The sequence below is a fragment of the Pinus tabuliformis genome, chromosome 7 (genome assembly GCF_031772625.1).
Source record: "Pinus tabuliformis cultivar Carrire ecotype Pingquan chromosome 7, CPIR1, whole genome shotgun sequence".
Classification (NCBI taxonomy): domain Eukaryota; kingdom Viridiplantae; phylum Streptophyta; class Pinopsida; order Pinales; family Pinaceae; genus Pinus; species Pinus tabuliformis.
This window is the reverse complement of record NC_142293.1, coordinates 1,455,107,622-1,455,113,779: the sequence shown is the minus strand read 5'-3', so window position 1 is coordinate 1,455,113,779 and position 6,158 is coordinate 1,455,107,622.

Sequence of the window (6,158 nt, the reverse complement as noted above, 5' to 3'; positions counted from 1 at the left end):
ACAACTGGAGATTCACAGATCATAAATCTTGATAAGACAGAGTGAAGAAATGCAACAAAAAAGTCATATTATGTGGGTCGAGGAAGGAGATAAGAACAACAGGTTTTTCCATAAACAGATCAAAATGAGGCAACAAAGAAACTCTATATGGAGCATAAAATCATAATCAAGTGAACAAATTTCAACAAAGCAGGAAATCGAAAGGGAGGCAACGAGACACTTTTGCAACATATTCCACTCCTCGGAAAAAGTCCCACTAAACAAGCAGCAGGAAACATGTGACCTATTTCCTTTTTCACCTAGCATGGAGGACATTAGGAAAATGGACCACCCCATTACACAAGATGAATTCCTTTCAATCTTAAAATAAATTTCCCAGGGAAAAAGTCCATGTCCATATGGCTAGACAATGCAACTGTTCATTCATTTTCAAGAGATCATGATTGTTGATCTCACTGAGATGGTGGAGGAATCACGTAGCCTTGGTTTGGTCTCCGGTGCTACAAATGCTATGTTCATCACCCTGATCCCGAAGGTCCCTCACTCTAGCACCTTCTCTAATTATCGTCCCATCTCTTTGTGCAACACTATCTACAAATTGATCTTGAAAACCATCACGAACCGGCTCAATTTTTTTTTGTCAAAACACATTTATGCTTAATAGTTTGGCTTCCTAGAGCATCGACATATCCATGATGTTGTAGCAATCGCACAGGAATGAATTCATTCTATCAAGAACTACCATCTAGACTCCTACCTCATGAATATTGATCTTACCAAGTATTTTGATTGTGTCGATTGGGAACTACTCTAAATTATCCTACAAAAAATTGGTCTGGGGTTCACTATGATAAATTGGATAAAATCATGCATCAAGACTACCTCCCTTGCAATAATAATAAATGACTCACCCACAGATTTTTTCAGAATCTCCATAGGACTCAAACAAGGCTGCACTTTGTCTCCTTTATTGTTCCTCGTCATTATTGATGGTTTGTCTAGAAAAATCACTCATGCTCATGATCATGGTCTCATATTTGGATGCAAAATCATTGATAGGGTCTCCCTCTCCCATCTAATGTTTGTGGATGAACTTATTACAATTGGAAATCAGACCCTTTTGAATGGTAGGTGCTCTTCAATACCCTCTCTGATTTTTTACTCGCCCCGGTCCTTCTCATGAACCAATTAAAGTCAAATATGATCTCTAGTGAACCTAATGCAAACCGGACCAAGGAGATTGGTAATATCTTCGGGGTGAAATTCACTCACTTGGATGATGGTTTCATTTACTTGAGCTTCTTCCTAAAGCCAAATGGCTATAAAAGCAAGGATTGGGATTGGCTTCTTAACAAAATTGGTAAGCGACTAAAACAGTGGTCTCATCGTTGGATCTCTTTGGGAGGGTGTCTCATTCTTATCAATTTTGTACTACAAAACATTCCCATCTACTGGATGCACATATTCAAACCTCCAAAAGGAGTTGTTTGTAATCTCAACCCCAGTATCTCAAGTTTCATATGGGTTGGCACACAACCGAAATGCGAATTTCATCTTTCCAATTCAGAGATCCTCAACCTTATAGTCAAAAAAGGCTATTAGGGACTCGTAGACATAACCTCTTTCAACTTGGCTTTGCTTCTTAAAAACCTTTGGAGAGTATTTTTGCAATGATGGTCTATGGAACCGAATTATCAAGTCAAAATACCTCTAGAACAAAGATCTCATCGAATGGCTTCGTGTTGGTGCTCCAAAACCTCCCAACTACTCGATTTCATAGCGCAACCTGCTCCTCACTAAGCACTGGTTTTTTGGGAACCTAAAATGGGATGCTGGTATGGGATCCACTCCAAAGATTGGCTTGGACCCCCTCTCAGGATTAACAAGTCCACATCTATTATCCCCTCCTCTCATTTTTTTTTTGCAAAATCAAGGAGTTTTGTGATGAATGACACAAAAAATGAATCTCTCCTCTCCTACAACTACACATTGGAAAGACACCGCAGAGCTAGAAATTTTAGTCCCTCTGATTCAGGAATGATCAGCATACATTTCAGATCTTAAACTCTCTGGGATTGTCCTATCCACAAAAGCAGACAAGTTTATCTGGTTCAGTGTCTCACAATAGAGAAAGGTAATCGTAAATGAAGCACATCGGATAATCCTCCAACCATCAAGGAATATATCACTCCTCTCTTCATTGGCTCGGTGTTGGAAATGGAAATTTTCACTCCAAATCAAGTGTTTCTCCTAGTTGGTGGCACACAACCAAATTCTAACCTAGGAAATACTCTGCAAGAGAGGCTACCATGGCCCGAGAGTATGATTCCTTTGCTTATCAGTCGGAGAGGACATCAACCACCTCTTCCTCCACTGCCCATTGGCCTCTTCTATCTGGACACATGCACTACAACTGACAAACTCCCCTACAATTTGGGACTCCTTTCACATTGCCTCTTGTCTTGGCAGTTGGATTGTGGATCACCCTCAACACAAAATTTGGCCTTCTTTATCATCTGAGGGATTTGGCGCTCCAGAAATTCTCTCATCTTTAAGCATATGAAGCCTGACATATTGAAAAACAGTTGTAGAATCTTCTCTTTATATCTTTAGTGCTCTCCATTTAAGTCATTGGTCTCTAAATGTCCCTCTCCTCCTCAAAACCTCTGGCCCTCTTACCTAGTCGGCTTCTTTTACGGGGCCTCCGCTTTTGACATTTGTGGTTGTGGCATGGCCATCCATTTAGGACCTGAGAGTTTCTATAGGTTTTATTGGCACTGTGGAATTGGAACTAATACGTGTGTTGAATTACTAGCTCTTTGTGGGGCCCTACACTGCGCTTCTTGGCTTGACATTAGAGTTTTTACAGTTTTTGGAGACTCCAAATCTATCAACTAGGCAAATGACTGAGGCTCCCTAGACTCTCCTAACCTCAACACCTGGAAATGCATAATTAAAACCCTGCTCATGGAGTTCCACTCTATCTCCATAACACTAATTTATCGGAGTGAAAATAGTGAAGTGGATCACCTCTCCAAGGAATGATGCAACTCGAACACTGCTAAGATAAAATTCCAGTTTTTTGCCTCTAGAACTTATCATAGGTTGGGGTATATTTTGATCTAACCTCTGGCATTTTATTGTACAACTTGCACTCTATTCCCTTTTTCTGCAAAATAACTCTATTTTATGATCATTGTAACTAGGCAACTCTCTACAGTTTTCATCTCTCTATAATGTATCCTATTACATATTAGAGATCAAATGTATTAGATACAATTCTTGGTTGTTGATTTATCTCTTACAAGCGATCAGTGAGATTTCCTCTCTGTCAATGTACTTTCTCTTATTATCAATAGAAAGCCTTTTTTTTTAAAATATAAATATGAAAGAAAATCAACAATCATTACATTATTTAAAAATAATTTTAATAATTGAAAATTAATTACAATAATAAAATAAATTAGATAATATTTAGTTTGATTTAAATAATCTAATATTGATTTATTAGTTTTTTTCGTATATCTTTGATTTACTCGCTATCTTTTTATAAATTTTGAATTAAGTTATTTGATGTTTTTTTTCTCTCCTAATTTTTCATACATTTTATTTTGAATTATTTAATGTTTTTTTTTTCAAACCTAATTAAAATTGTCTTGCCACCAAATTAGAATTGTCCTATATAAATTGGTTTGCCTTTATTTTTTTAAAGTTACATTGTTTTAGGAAAATTTAATACAAGGTTATTTCTAAAACAATGATTTAGTTAGTGTATATGATCTTTATTTTGTACATGATTGTATTTTTCTTTCATATAAATCTTTTGGAGTTGATATTGATCATAGATTTAACTTGACTTATACTATTGGAAAAAAAATAATGGAAGATGGAAAACTTATTTTGCTCTCAAAAAACAACATAGTTGTGTCATAATTACTTGCCCAATAACTTACTTATGGCTTACGAAGATCGATAAAAGATCAAGATATAAAATCTTACGATTATCTTTTTATTACGGTAATTTAATAAGGATGACTTGTTAGACATCTAAAGATGACATGTTCGATATCTAAAGATGATGTGCTTGATACTTAAGGATAACTTGTTTGATATTTGCATGATATGGTTGTTTTAATTGTTAATTGTTGCATTAACAATTAAGGAAAAATAAGTACATCAATAAATTTGAAATATACAAAAAAATTAACAATAATAAACAAAAAAAATATTTATAATAAAATTTGGACCAGTTCAATTTGATTTTGCGTTAAGATAGTTTGTGTTATGAGTGACAAAACTTTCTAGCGAAAACCCTTTTGTTTCTTATCACAATTACAACACTTAACATTATATTTATCCTCAAGTTCGAAAGAAAAAAATCAAATAAATTCTAGAGCTACCACTTACCATGCATGTTTTGTGTTTTTACATGTGTACATTTTCTTTGGTGCACTCTCACTATCCATGCATATTTATTTTTGTATTCTCACCATACATATTTTTTGTGCTTACTCTCTTATTCCCACCATAGATAAATAAAAGAATTTTAAAATATATATAAAAGAAAAAGAAAAGAAATATATATATATATATATATATATATATATATTTTGGAGCAACTTACCAAATAAAGTTTTGTCCTTAAATGCTAGTATTGAAATGATAAAGGCTCAAATCTTTATCTATTTTTGCAAATTTTATTATAAGACATGTATATTGTACTTTAGAACTTTAGTCATCTTTTTGATAAATTCAAAATTAAAATAACTCTAAATCTACACACAAAACACACACACACATATATACACTTCATGTACATGAGACATCTATTATTATCACTAAGCAAAGTTCCATTGTAATGATATGTTAGTCCATGCATGCAACATCGAGTAAGATATAAATATATAAGTAACTTGTAGATTTGATAATTTGTAAATAAAAATAAATAAATCCATTCTCACTACATTTATCAAAAGTAATGTAACATTGAGAGAATATAACATCAAATCCACATCATGAATTTAAAAGTCAATTAAGAGATTGTGATATACACAAGTCCAAATTCATGTATTTGTATTCAAAGTTGGTTCAGCTATAAATTTTTCTTTTCTATAAAATGGATCTTCATTCCCAACATGGATAATGAAAGTTCATGCCCGTATAGATGACATAATGGAAAAATGGCATCATCATTGATCTGGAAAATGGGTCTACAAGTCACTCTTGCCAATCTTAGCACTCCCAAGTGCATTTCCAAATTGAAATTGCTACAAAAATTACATTATACCAAATATCATGGGTATCCTTCTTTTGGCTATGAACTCAATAATCATTGTTACTCTTTTCATCAGGCACACAATTTTCATTTGATATTTGGTTAACTCTACACTTGAATGAATTCAATTGTTCCTCAATTTTCCTAGGTCGTACAAAACCAACTTCTTTTAAATGTTGCATATGATTGTAATATAATACAACCTTTGTTAACAACACATAAATTGCTCTTTTCACTTAGGTACCTTTCCTTGATATACCAATGGTAAGATTCAATTGCATTATTTGTATCTTGATTGGAGTGTGGAAAATTTATGTACGTTTTTGCTCACATATTTGTAGAAAGAAATTTATTAGTTATGCATTAACAGCCATACATATGACATGAAAAATAGTCATTAAAACCATTTACAAGAAACTTGCATATTTTGTTGTTGACTAACCAAGTGGTTTTAAAATATTCCAAAAACTCTTTATGTTCACTGAATTCTTATATGCGTATATCTTTCGTATATGTGAAGCTTTTGTATATGCGCATATCTTTCGTTTATGCACACACATGTACCACTGCAACCTTCATATATACACAACTCCAATATATATGCGTATTTTCCATATGCGCACAACTTTTGTGTATACACATATACAGAAATTGTGCACTGTAGAGAAAGTATGCACATTTACAAAAGATACACACATATACAGATTTTTTTTTTTTTTGCATATACAAGAAAAAAAAAACTATATACGAAAGATATGTGCATATACAGAAGTTGTGCAGAACTCTATCCTCCATATATGTGCATGTTTTCCGTAATGCACTTCTTCAGTATAGGCACATAAGATATGTGCATATGGAGGTTGTCAGATATGCCTATATGTAG